The sequence below is a fragment of the Pyrgilauda ruficollis genome, unplaced genomic scaffold (genome assembly GCF_017590135.1).
Source record: "Pyrgilauda ruficollis isolate IOZ18807 unplaced genomic scaffold, ASM1759013v1 scaffold19, whole genome shotgun sequence".
NCBI lineage: Eukaryota > Metazoa > Chordata > Aves > Passeriformes > Passeridae > Pyrgilauda > Pyrgilauda ruficollis.
In genome coordinates, this window is record NW_024518095.1 from 4,627,352 (window position 1) to 4,641,606 (window position 14,255).

The 14,255-nt window shown below is 43.8% G+C and overlaps 1 long non-coding RNA gene across 1 annotated transcript; it reads left to right on the forward strand.

Annotated features, from left to right (window-relative positions):
• Positions 1–2,851: 2,851 nt before the first annotated feature.
• On the forward strand, positions 2,852–13,696 carry LOC121352614. The gene is made up of 3 exons (XR_005954965.1): positions 2,852–2,908; positions 3,397–3,457; positions 10,711–13,696. It is a non-coding gene; the product is annotated as an uncharacterized LOC121352614 (long non-coding RNA).
• The last annotated feature ends 559 nt before the right edge of the window (positions 13,697–14,255 follow it).

Consider the following 14,255-nt stretch of genomic DNA (forward strand, 5'->3'; position numbering starts at 1 on the left):
CCAGTAGATTAGACTACTTTGGCTTACAGCCTTCTGGGTGCAGAGGTGATGTCCATCCCACAAAACCCTAAGGTGCTGTGAGAGCAGGCAGGGCATAACAGACCCCGCTGTTATTTGCCAGACTCCCAAAGTCACATTGTCTGTGTGTGCAGAAGGACCCACGGAGTCTCTAGCCTCTCTTGTGATGAAGGGCAAGGTCAAGCTGAAGTTTCCTTTGGGAGAGCCAGCAACCCCATGAGCCCCAGCCTGGCTGAGGAGACATGGCACAACCCCACAAAGCCCTCTCACTGCTTGTCCAGGAAGTCTGTGGTCCTCTGCAGAGCAGATGTATGACAACTGATAGAGAACAATGATATCATTTATTTGCCTGTTAACCAGGGAAGTGGGTAACTTTAGTGACCATCAGCAGAACAGCCAGCTACAGGGTGGGTCACTGTTAGGGAGCTGTGTGCCTGTGGCTTTACTCAGGTTCATTCTGCATTTCCTTCTCATTATTGTACAGCCATTCTGGGTGGGGGCTCAAAGTGACTTACTCCTTTGCTAAAACTAGAACCAGCATCAAGTGCTGCTCTGAACCCTCCTGCCTGCTGCCAGTGCCTGGCTAGTGCTGTGATGTTGGGAGAGCCCTATTTTTGCTTTATCACAGCTGGAGGCCCCACTAGCAGCTCTAACACTTCTAAAATTTATCATAGCCTTGAGCTGGAGGCATAGGCCATCACTGGCTTATTTCATGGTTCCTTTAACCTCTGCGTTTTTCAATGGCTACAGAAGTGTGTCTGCTTCAGTGTTTTCTGAACTGGCTGTGCTTCATCCATGGGAGAGAAGCAGGAGATCTCACATGCAGACAGCCTCTTCCCAGAATCTTACCAGCTGCTCAGATTATTCTTAATAATCAGGTTAATTTTAACAGATTTCACCCTGATTTTTTTTGTTCAGCTTTGATGATCTGACTGTCAAGTTGCAGTGTGTTGCTGCTGCACCTGTGCTTTGGAGAGGAGCACGCGCTGAGTCCGGTGTAGGGAGACCATGGGGTCTGCAATGGGCACCAGCAGCACCACCGGTGACTTGGCATGGGCTGGCCCCTGACTGCTGCCACTTGGTCCAGCTGGCTGTGGTCTGGGAGGGCAGAAATCAGCCCAGGACCCTGGGGTGTGAGCTGGCTGTGGGGCTGTGGATGGGGAGGCACAAGGCAAAGAGCTGAGGGGGAAAGCATGGCCTCGGTGGATGCACATGGCTGAAAGATGAAGATACCCAGTGAAACAGCCATGGCAGTTACAGATGGAAAGAGGGGATGGTCTGGTGCAGGAACAACAGTACAGAGCCTTTGGGGACACAGGGACAGTGGCCAACCAGGATGCCCAGCATAGTAGGCAGCCATGGTGAGTTCCTCATGTTGCCACTGGCCAAGTGACACAAGCCACATAAGAAAAAAAAAAATTTTTGGAAGGAAGTGCAGAAATAAGTGTTTCCACCACTGGCCCAATCGAGCTACCCCAGGGCACCATACAGCTTTTTGGTTAAAATATGCATGAAACAGAATATGCCATTGTCCTTACATATGCATGCCCAGTCTGTGGCTCCAGTGCAAGAAGGGCTGTGGGAAGCACAGGAGGGGTTAAGCTGTGCAGCTCCAAACACACTGCATCCTCAGAAACTGGCAGGAGGAGTGGGGGGACCTGTTCCCTTGTGAGGCTGGAGCAGCTGTAACTGAGGGTCCCGCAAGGGTCCCGTGGGACCGGGGGCTGTTTGCTGACTGCTGCCCCCAGCCCCTTGGCACGCAGCCCAGCCCAAGAGGTATAAACCAAAGAAGCATAAACAGATGATCACATGAAAAATATATCATGATTAGCCAGATAGATCCCAAATGTTTGTTCTATAAACTGCAGCAGGCAGCACAAGTGTTCACTGCAGCTGTAGTTTCTCATCTTATTTGTGTAAGTGTGCCATTAAGCTTAGACATGGGCAAAATAATCTTTCATTGATTCTCATTTAAGAAGCTGCTTTAAAGATATATTATATCAATGTTTGATTCAACCCTTTTGCAACTGGTATTATACCGTAAACTGCTTCTTGCTTAATAGAAAATCTTTGTGCATTTTTTCTCCTGGGTTACTTCCTTTTCTCTCTGAAGCCAGTAAAGTGGTTTGTTTTGTGAATGAAAGCTGGATGCCTTTAGCAGGATGGCATTAACACTGACCTCTGCTCATGCATTGAATTCCTGCCCAGTGGGAGGCGAGTTGGAGGAAAGGGTTAGTTCATTGATGGTCAGAACCTGCTGAGAGCAGGACTGTTAACCTGCCTGGAAAGGGAACTGCTTAGAGGGCTTTTCCCTTTCTTGAATTAGCCCAATGAAGCCATCCTTCTCTCCCTTTAGTTTTAACCATCTGCTGGAAAGATGGTTCTGATTCATCTCAGCTTGGTAGAGATTATTTTTGTATATATAAAATGGCAGTAAATTTGGGTGTGGGGTGTGGAGGAGGTATACACTTTAATTTTCCTGTTGCTACTTCCTGTATCCGAGAAGGCTATCTGAATTTCACAGCATGAAATATTTAGCAAGGACAATGCAAAGAAATCAAAACCAAACTCCTTCAGGCATTTCCCAAGAAATTTAGCGTGGTTTATGCCCCTTGGTCATAAAATGCATCCTGTAAAAAGGGTAAGCAGGAAAAGAAAAATTTTGTGAAGCTGATTGCCTACAGCATCTTCTGACAACTAGCGCATGAGAGTTGTTCCGAGGGAGACTGGTCTATAATTTATAATGAAAAAGTATTGTGTAAAAATAGCAACTTTACATTTGATAGTTTTATCTGCTGACTATGGTGATAAAACCTGTGCTCTGCTTTATTTAGAGCTGGAGAGGACACAGAAAGCAAGTCAAAACCCAGAAGGTTCACACAGCACAACTGTAAGTTTTTCTTTCCTTTTTGTCTTCTTTGTCCTTCAGAGCCAAGGGAACATTTGGAGAATCAGCTGCATCTGTGCTCCTTTTTACACAATCAGCAGATTCATTAACTAATCCATCTTCTCTTCCCTGTCACTTTGACTACCAAATTGCTTCAGGTGTAGGTGAAGGAGTGACTGTCCTGAAAGAAGAGTGCATAGACCAAGTCAAAGTTTGGCCATAGCAATTAGAAACAGAAAGTCTTATTTTAGCTCTCCCACCCATGTCAATCAAGAAGAAACCCATTGAAGCATCAAGAAGAAGTCCGTTGAAGTCAGTGGAATTGCACTGGCATAAGGTTGCTTTCATTGAGATTCGGGTCTAACTTTGGTGTCTGTTTTATTTGTAAATTGAGCAGATAGAAGCCACTGGGAGATCATTAAATCGGAACTCAGAAATTTTCATTTCCACTTGTTTTTTTTGAGTAAAACCATACTTTGTTATCCTTGCAGAGTCTACAAGGACTAGTTTGAACTACTCTCACCAGCTAAGACAACACTTCTTCTCTATAAGGTGAGCACGTTGAATAAAGCTCATCGATGTAGTTGTTTCTTTTCTTTTAATTCACCTCCTGACCTTTTAAAATTACTTTACTCAACAAAGGACAATAGGGCCAATCCAACTCCCATTAAAGTCAGCAGGAGTCTTTTCATTAACTTCAGCTGAAGTTGGGCTGGGCCCAATAAGACTAACTTTAAGAGTAAAAAATAGCAACTCATATAGAGCTTTATCTTGCCCCCTGTGGCTTGATAACTGACCTCCCATCATGTTCACTGGGACAGGATCAGGCTTATAAAGCCAAGTAAAACTATTACAGGCCTAATCCTATAACCCAAAGATTATAAAGTATTTGAATTTCCTCTTTTTAATCATGCTGGAATATTTGAGAACTATACATGACTTTATGAATAGTGAGGAGCTTCCAGCTGAACAGACTGGATTTGTCTTTGGGTTGCTTTATGCCCTAGAGGTTTCTGTGTTTAAAATAGGAAGATGACAGGGGTAAGGGGCTGAAAAGGTAACCTCATTTAACTCCTTCACTCTTTGGTACTTTTTTTCCTACACAAGCACCATTCTACTTCCTTGCCAGGTCATCCCAACTCAAATCCTCTGCTTTCCCATTTGCTTTCCCAGAAGAAAGTGCCACTGGTCTTCTCTACCTGCTTTTCCTAGATGGAGCAGAGCAGCATCCAGAGAGGTTAAGCTGGGGCAGGGTTGCCATGTGGATGCCTCTTGGTCTAATGGGAGCAGGCAGACTGGATTTTGTTCTTTGTTACACCTTTGCCCCAAGACGTTCAACATTTGCTTTCTAATTAATGCTTAGATATACCACAACAGTATAGTTCCAATAGTACAGTTGTTGGAAAGTTCCAGCAACTCACAAACTCTCAGCCTGCGATGTGGATTTTGCTCTGGACGTGACACGAAGCTGGTTTTTTTTCTCTTTATTGGTTTTTCATTTTGCTCTTTCCCCCTCTCTTTCTAATTACCTTACAGTGAATCTCCATGGAAAACTCTGTATCAAACACACTGATTTGTTTCACCACCAAGAGAAGAAAGGTCATTTGGCAGCTCTTTGAACTGTTGTAAAAAGCCCACCTACTTGGTAGGTTCTTGTTTTATTCTGGAGACTCTAGATCACAAATTTTGTTTTTGTTAAAAAGTAATTCACTGCCATCTGTAGGGAGCACGTTCTGAAGTCAGAAACATACCCTGCCATCAGAATAATTTGTAGCAGCCACCCAGGGAAAAGTGGGCTTGGTGACGCAGCCACGCTGCGAGGCAGGACGCAGAGCCGCAGCAAATGCTGTTCTACCCTCAGCCCTGTATCACAAACCCTTCCCCTGTTTCAGCAGAATCTAAATTTACACAGTCCTTTAAATATAGACACACAGTGTATTAGAAAGAGCTCTCAGATATCCTCAGCTTCTCCATGCACGAGGAGGAAGAGCCCCCCTGACTCCTGACACCGTCAGCCCTGGTATTCTCTGCGCTCACCCAAACGCATTGCAAGCATCAACATCAGTCACTTCAAAGAGCTCTTTCATGTACCACAAACTTTTTTATCCAGAAGGCCCAAGCAAAAGGCAGATCTGGCTGTGTCTGGCTTTATTTGGCTCGCCACTTGTGTGGCCCCTTGGAAAGGTCTCAGAAGAGTGAACAAACTTTCCATGCATTTTCAGCAGCAAGTACAAGATACAAAGCTTTTTCTGTCACTTGTTAGCAGTGCAAGGTAATTAATGGATTTGTGTTGCTCTCGGGTGTGTTGATGCTGCTGAGGAAAGAGTCCCTCCCCCACCTACACTGCAGAGTCCTCATTAGACAGCGCCTGGAGATGGCTAGATTCCATTCCTCTCTGCTGAGGCTCCTGCTCGCATCTCAGGAGGGAGCCTGCCGACCACACCAGATGAGGCTGCACTCATGGCACACTCATGGCACTCAGAAAGCAGCTGGGACTGTGCCCAATTTCACCATAGTGGGGTTGCTCTGGGAAGCCACCTGCAGAGAGTCAGCTCTTCTGGGATCAATGTTTTGATGAGGACAGCACAATCCCATTTCAGGAGTGTCTGTGTAGGGAAGCCTGGTGAGATGTGCGCACCTGTCCCACCAGCTCACCCTCCCCAGTCCTGTGGGTGCTCAAGAAGTGAGGATTTCTGCTCTCCAACCCTTCTGATACCCTATGCAGCAGCTGAAGGAGATAACCCAACAGTGCCCCTTTTGGGGAAAACTGTGATTTTGCACATCTCAGATGGAGCAGACCCACAGGAACCTGTCTGCACCACACCGAAAATCCTGTTGTCAGATCCTTACTGATGACAAATTGTGTTTGACAATGTTCAATATTGTAAGTCTTTTCTGCACAGTTCTTACTAACTTTATACAACAGGCACCTAACTTCAGGGCCTTAATCACTCCCTGTTAGCTCTTCTGTCATCTAGTTCACTCTTTGAAGAAGCCCTTGCTCTCTGCTAAGAACAGAGAAAACCCACTAGAAATAGACATTTGATTTGGAGAGTTAGGTGCCAAAAGTCAGTTGAGATAAACCATTTCAAAAATTGCTCATTAGGCTTTTCCCCAGCCATTTAGTCTCCTGTGAAGAGATCTGATTGAAGATAATAGCTCACTTTCTTAGGAATTTTCTGATGAATTCATGAGAGCTGATGCCATTGCTTACCATTCAAGTGGCACCTAAAGCAACAGTTGTTCTTAGTGATTTATGTAGATGCAAATATTCTGGTGAATTCTCTGGAGCCTCTGTCGGGGAGACAGGCCAGGTTCTGCACTCTCTTGTTAACTAGAAGCCAGGAGAGAGGGGAGTGCACATTCCAGATTTGCTGCATGTACCTTTGTTGGCCAAACGGGTCATACAGCCAACAGCCTGTTCCATGCTTTATCCTGCTTTTGTAGCCAAATGAGAATGGCAAGGCATATAGCAGGAGGTTGTATTTTGCTCTCTTGATTCTTATTAGAAGGTTTGAAGTGTTTTGTTTATATGCTCAGAGAACAGAGGCTGATTCTCTTCATGTTTGTAATTGCTTGGGTATAACTGGCAAGAAAGTTTGTTTTTCTCAACTAGAAAGCAATTGTCTGTAGCCAGTCACATATAAAAGACTTCTGGTACAGTTGTATCCATTTCTCTGTTCTTTGAATATTAAGCAAAAAGTAGAAGCTGATTCCCTAGAGGGTATCATACTCTCTGCTGCTGCCTGCTGTTGTGTACTTACCAAATATATTGATTTTTCTTTGGACCCAAAGATACTGCTTTTTTTTTTTTTTTTTTGCTTTTTTTTAATGAATTGAATGTGACTGCATATTTCTAAAATACTCAAAAGTGGAACAACCACAAATGTATAATTAATGAATTGTTCTAGCCATATTTACTACAGGAGTTACCAGGGCCTTGGGTGGAAAACATAAAAACATATCCCTCCTGGTCTGGGCATGCCAACATCTAGTATATTTTCATTAAGTTACATGATATTAATGTTTTCAGGAATCACTTGTGTTCTTCCACTCTGCCTGCCAGAAGTGTTGCCCAAATCCATTCCCTACATAATCGTGAAGGAATGCTGTTCAAAAGATTTGGGGTCAGAAGTGCTCAATAAATCAATCCAGATACACTCCTAATGAGTGGTGAATTAAACAGCATTTGCTTTAGGATCAGAGGTCCTCCTGGGAGATTATTTTTTATTGCTAGCAGGATTGTTCACTTGCAGGTATCAGGAAGCTGTGAGTTAAGGTCTGCTAGGAAGGTCTACAAAAGAATCTGTGTCTTTACTGAATGCATGTGATTATGTCCAGACAACAATGATATATAGGTGAGACTCATCCTCCACTGGAATACCCTGTTTCCTAAATTAAGGAGGAAGAAAAATTTTGTAGCTTCATGTGGGATAAAATTATTCTACATTTATATCTCCAGGTTCCAGTCTTGCAGACCACAAGACAAGAATTTAGAACAAGGAGTGTGAAGAAAACAGCTGAGGTGGAAAAGGGATATTTAGAGTCCCCACCAGCCAGCAGGAAAGGCAGCTCACTTTAAATACTCCGAGGAGTCTCCGCAAGACTGGGCTGGACATTTTTCCTGTGATGGGGAGTGAAGGCTAGAGAGGCCAGAGCTTTTTGCCATCCTAAGGGACAAAGTGCAAAATTGAAGGCAAAATATCTGAAATGGGAAGGATGTTGCTTGATGTAATGTTTCATTTATTTCTAGCCTTCTACACTTTTGAAAATTGGTGTTTTTTCAGAGCATTAGAAATTAATAATTCCAGATTTCTGTCACTCTCAGTTCCCATCACCACCCTTCACTGGGTAGGTCAACAGGTTCACTTGTGCATGGAGGTAGCAAATGGATATAAAATGTCCCCATGCAGCCCAAGTGGCATCACCAGGAGCAAGTGAGAGTCCCTGAAATAGCAGGAGAGGATCAGGTAGCGACAATACCTAGGGAGCTACACTTCATGCTAGGAGAAATTAGGAAACACATGCATATAAGAGGACATGACCATCCATCATCATTCAATATTATCAGGAAATGTGTAGCCAATTCCCTGTCATGTTCAGAGAAACACAGATCCCTTCTCTTTGCACATTTTTATGCTTTTATCACACATTGCTCACTTTGCATCACATAATTTAATGTAATTCCTAGTTTAAACAGATAGTCTCACATTGCATTTTTTGTCACAGTACCACATTTGGACACAAATCCCCCACAACACAGTAGTGTAATACACAACTATGGAGGGGAGACACATGGATGAGGTGACTTCCAGGTGAAGGATGTGGATACAGAAATTTGAAATATCTTCTTAAGAAACAAGGGCTTTGAAACCACGGTTTCCAGAGAATATTTAGCAATTCATGTCCTGGGACTCAGACTAAAAAGAGATTTTAAAAGAAAGTGTAGGTCAAAACTTGGCATGTTGTTTCTGTGGAAATGCTAACATTTCCAGACAGTTTCTTGTTCTGTTCTGGATTGGAACAAAGCCTAAAAAAGTTTTACCTTTCCAGTGGAAATGAAATTCTGAAAATATTTTGTTCTAGGAAGCTCAAAACATTGTTTTTTGTCTTTTCCAAAATCAAAGGCAGCAGACATGCCCATGGGGAGGAGAGGCATGGTCTTCTCAGGTAGCTGCCATGTCTGAAGTGCAATGGTGTCAGACATGACTCCACAGCATTTCCTGGATGTTTCTACGATGTGTGGAACATAGAAACTCCTCAATCCCTTTCTTTCTTGGGCCTCCAGACTAGCCATCAGCCCTGCTGTGCTGCAGGGCTGGGAGCTGCAACCCCTGAACTGGAGCTGGGCATCATCTGCTGCCAGAGAACACAGCCTGCGAGATTGACAAGGAAACTCCAGCCTGCATATGGCAAAAGTTTCCAGAATGAAAAATATTTTCATGAAACATCTTGGCTTTGACATATGCCATGAATCAATCACCAGTTCCTGACTAGTTAGAAACTATGTAGGTTTGGTGGGTAGTGAAAAACATTATGGGTCTTGGACAACAGTAGTGGCTCTTATGCCAGTCAGCAGTGGGAGAACAGGGTTATATCAAAGAGATTAACCTGTGCAGGAAATAAGAATTAGCTTCAAAAATCCTGAGATGACCCTATGGATGTATACAAGCCCAGGGAATGTCAGTGATGGAAGTATGAGTGTGCAACTCGTGTGCAACAGGAGAAGGACTGAAGACCTGAAACAGTCCAAAGCAGCCACACTAGGTTTTGGGTTATTTATATTGGTTAGTCATCTACATCTTTTCACTGGTTTAGATCTCACCCCCTTTTGAAAATGGGTTTTGGACTCATAAGTTATCTGGGCACTTTTAATAGTTTTATCTCAAATTAATAACTCTTCCAAGAGTAACTCCAGTATTTGCACATTCCCTATTTTATAGTAGGTATTATTTATCCCCACATATGTCAGTTCAGAAGGACAGACCATTCAGGAAAAGATGTGGCTTATTATATAGCAGTGATGGATGGTTTCTTTATAGAAACCACTTGCATGTGAGAGAACAACTGTTGTGTATTAAATACATTCCCTGTATTATGCATAGAGTTCATACCTGTCATTGAAGTAAAATCCAAAAGGGAAGGAAAGAGCAAGAAAGCTTATAAAAGTGCATTAAATATCCACATAAATATCAAACAGTACACCATGATTTTTGTTATGACAATGAGCATCTATGGAAGCCATGATGATGCAGTGCTTGAGAAACTTGGCAAATGCACTGGAGCGCCTGGGACGTTTTGTTCCTGTACTGAAGAAGGATGAAAACAGCATATGGAGGAGTTAGTTACTCATAAAACATTAATAGCTGGAGATTTGCCAGATCATTATTATTTTTTTCTGGGAATGGTATTAGGTATTATTCAAGGAGATAAGATTTTCTTTCCGTATGTCCATACCAGTTCAGTATTGGAAGGTGAAACACATACCTAGGGGATTACAGGCCCAGAAAACACCTTTTCCAGGAAAACAATCTGAGTGAATCACTTACAGACAAAAATGTGTTGAAATGTTAAACAAGTGCTGTCTTGATTTAATGATCTTGTTAATTATAAAAAAATAACCACCTCCATGAACATGCAGACAAGTTAAGACTGATAATGTTTTACAGAACTAAGGGAAACAATGAAACTGGGCACATAACCTCAAACTATTCTGAAAACATATAAGGAAAAAAAATGGTCCTGTGTTATTCTGAAGAATCAGAATTGTCTTAGCCTTGTGGTTTCTGCTACAGGCCAAATGACAAGGACACAGCTGAGACAATCTCCAGGTGCCAGAGTTGTTTCCAAACCTGGAGCCACCCAGAATTTCTCTGGACATGTCTTGAACCTCAGAGACAGCACAGCTTGGCCACACCCTCAAAATGAGACTCATCCCAGTGTGGAGATTGCCCAAAGACACTCCAAGACATGCGAGCATGTAGTTTACAATGCAATTGAAACATTAACCCACCACACAGGCTCTCTGCACACTTCCTCATCTAGTTGTTTACAATTGTTTTTAGGGTCCTTCACATAGTGAACTTCTTCCCTGAATTCTTCCCTGAATTCCCTGAACTTCTTCTACCCACAAAGTGGAAGGAAGGCAGTGGGAGGGTTCTCTTGACTTCCCTTCTTGAGTGGGTACCTTGTGCACATATCTGTGTGTGTGTGTATATATATGTATATATTCTTACATGCATATCCTCAAAATGGGACTGGGGGATTTAAAAGGGCAAAACCTCATCACTTGTTTCTGTTGACAGGACAGGGAGAAGAATAGCTGAGCTGTGAGGGCTTGAGACAGACCCCTGCCAGCAGCAGAGGAGCACAAGAAGCTGACTGCACCAGCTGAGATTTCTTTGCCAGTTATAATTAAGTAAGGGGAAACTATTTGTTACAAAAATTTGCATTTAAAGGTTGAGAAAAATGGAGTTCTTGTGTCCCACAAGAACCAGGGGCCAGCAGACATAGGAAGAAGAGTAAGCTTTGGGCTAAGATTTGAGTAAGAGAGCATGAGGAAAGAGGGAGAATTTCTGGGAAAGAATATCTGACCAACCAGGTATGTCTCTAAGAGACACTGTCATGTTTTTTCTCCTTTCTTAAAAAAGCTGGAATACTTTGGAGATGTTCTGGGCAGTGAGGTGGTGGTAGAGAGGAATTGGTATAAACAAAGAAGACTGATGCCAGAAAGTATCTGGCAAGGTAGTGTTAGGCTGAATCTAATAAAAAGAGCAGCATAGATATCTTAGGCCTTTCTGCCAAGCCATAAAAGTGATTACTTTCCTTGGAATATGCTGTAATCTTCCCTGAATCCACATGCATTTCAGGTGCAGGACAGCAACTTTCTCCCTAGTTTTCTCTGAGTCTGGGAAGATTCACCAAATTTTCCAAGATGATACTTTATAGTTTTTCCTTTCTTTGTTTCAGTTCTTCTTGTAAAACTCATTTCTTTAAGCCCTGGTAAAGTCTGATAAGCAGAGAGGTTAGTCCTTCTTGCTACTTGACAGGGGACATTTAGTTCTTGGATCTCCAGACAGCAAGTTTAAGCTGGTAACACTGAATTTTCCCAGCAGAAAATCAAACCCAACCCAGAGTGGTCAGACTGACAGTAAATGATTGCTAAAGGGTTGCATGAATAGTCAAGCATAGATGGACATCTTTAGCATGTAATCCTTTAATCCAGGGAAATAAGCCAACAATATCACAAGTACAGCACATAAATGAGTATGTTTTGTTCTACATACACTCGTAAGGTATGTACAGGCATGTATTTAGGGAGAGAAGGAGGGAGAGGGCAAGAGTAAACACACCCGTGGAAAGCCAAATAAGGCAAGATAGGAAATACAAAAGCCCCGTTAGGCTCATGACCGCTGGTGGCACAGCAACTGCATCCCAGCCAAGGCTCCCAGGGGCTTGAAGGCAGCTTCAGCAGAGGGACCGGCCTTCAGACTTCCATTAAAAGTCACTCACCCCGAAGCACTGACATATAATGAAGTCATTGCTCCAGCAAAAACCACCCTTCCCCTGGCTGAGATGCAGGGCACTGATATTATGGGGCACCTTGTCAAGGAGCTGCAGATGGTGGCTGGCTGTTCCCAGCCCTCTTTTCCCTGCTTCACTTCCCTCAGGGATCACCTTTGCTGCCACTCTGTTGCCTGCCGGCAAACACGGACAGCACAGACTGCAGCCACTCAGTTGGTCCCACATGGCTCTGATTTCCAATTCTGCACAAGCCACAGCCACCAGGCCTGGAAGGCAATTACAAAGTCTGTCAAATACTGCCAGTTACAAGGCAGCGTTCTGCTGAGAGCGTGGCCTGGTACTGATCACTACAGGCTCTAAACCCAGCCTTTTTTTCTTTTGCTTCAATTACAGGGCCTTGAAAGCATCTTGTGTTTTCAGTTGTGATTGTCATCACACTTCAATGCAGCATGTGCCATGGCACGTGTGTGAGCACAGCTGGGTTTCTATACAAAACCAAAGATATTTCGCTCTACAGGCCTGTGCATACAGTCCCCACAATCTGCTAACAGCCAAATGTGTTGGGCTACCATTTCCAGTGGAGGATCAAAGAGTATACTTAAGTGTTTCTAATTCAACATCCAAGTAACTACAGAAAGTCACAGGCAATGGGGGTGGCACGGGAGTGGAGGGAATGAGGTGTTAGAAGAGCGTCTTCGCTGGGTGCACATGTGCAGATTTGGCTGCACACGTGGGACTCACTGTTAGGGTACTGCAGCCAGAGACAGGGGTGTTCTCCTGACCAGAATAACCCTCTATTCCTGCTACGTGCCCTGGCCTAGCCACAGAGAGCAGCAGGGCTCCCATGTGCCAGAGACTGAAATGGTTAATAGCTTAAACCTTGCTAAGATCACCAAAAGACTTTTGTCCATTGTAGCAAACTCCAAAGAAACAGCTGCTCATCTACCGAATCTCACCCCTCCCTGAATATGCCGACTGATTTGGGCTGCAAAAGGACCTTGAGATAAGGTGGTACTATTGTCCAGCTATGCAGGTCACAGGAGAATGTATCCAAAAGTGTAAGAGATTGAATTGCTAACATTTGACCTCCTGCAGTGACCGCCCAGGTGCTGCAAGAGATTGGTGCTCATGGCTCAAACAATCTGGGTGCCTGGCTCCTGATGCACAGCGTGGTCCCCAGGTGCAGAAGGGCAGGCACACCTGAGGTTACAAACTGGATTTCAAGATAAGGGAAGAGGATGATAAGGGGCAGGTCCTGCTAGGTGGGATAGTCCTTCTTATCATTCCAGCATCCTCCCTTACATAATGACTCAGCTGTGAAAACCCTCCTGGGAGCGCCAAGGACATTCACACATAGTCATCCCGGATGATGCACCATAATGGGTCCGTGATTGATTCAACTAGTGTGAGAGACAGCTGCAGACAGTCTTAGAAGGTGTCTAAGATGTCTAATACTGGATCAGGAACACTGAAGACTCATTGAGTGTTCCTGATCCAGTATTACATCATCCAGGGGAGGTACCAGGGGCATTTCCACCTAGCCCCTGAGCAATATAAGCCCTATGAAAGGAGACTTTTGTGGATTTTTTTTTCCTACCACTTGTGTACAGCCTGCAATCACTGAGAAGACCAATAGGATGCCATCAGAATCTACAGAGTGGTGATGTCTTTTTTCTACTTGATCTGTTTCTCTGTCGCTCTCTTTGCGTTCCCCTTACCTCTCTCTACCACTCATTTACTTTTAAATAAAATCCATGCTATTGACTTCAGCATATGGTTTACATCTTAATTTAGTCAGCGTCATCTCACAATTTAAAAAATCCTATTGTAATACCAGGAAAGAGCAATTCATCTCCAAAGGGCATCATCTCTAAAGTCCACCTGCAGCACTCACATGCAGGCAGGGTGGGCAACCCCCAAACCTGTCATACCTCTTCGTGCCCCCACACAAGTGCGGGCAGGTTTGTCTGTGTGGTGACCTGCCCTGGCTGGGGACTGGTTTGGGCCTAGGCAATGAAAGAAAAGTATATTTCTCATCATATGGTGGGAATAACCTCTCCTTCTTCCTACATGGTTTCTCTCCATTCAATCCAAAGAGGTTTGGCAGAAGCCAGAAAGGCTCAAGGCAGAGTAGCAACCTGCCATTTAGGGAAGAGAGGCTGGAAGCTTTTTTTATGCTCATCTTTCAGTCTTTCCTTTTTATGGCTTTGTAGCAGGAGAGGGAAAACCTGCTTCCCTTCAGGTAAACAACAACAGATAAACACCTGGAAACAATGACTGGAGCAGATCAAAAAAGCATTACATGGAACAGCCTAGAAATAGCTCC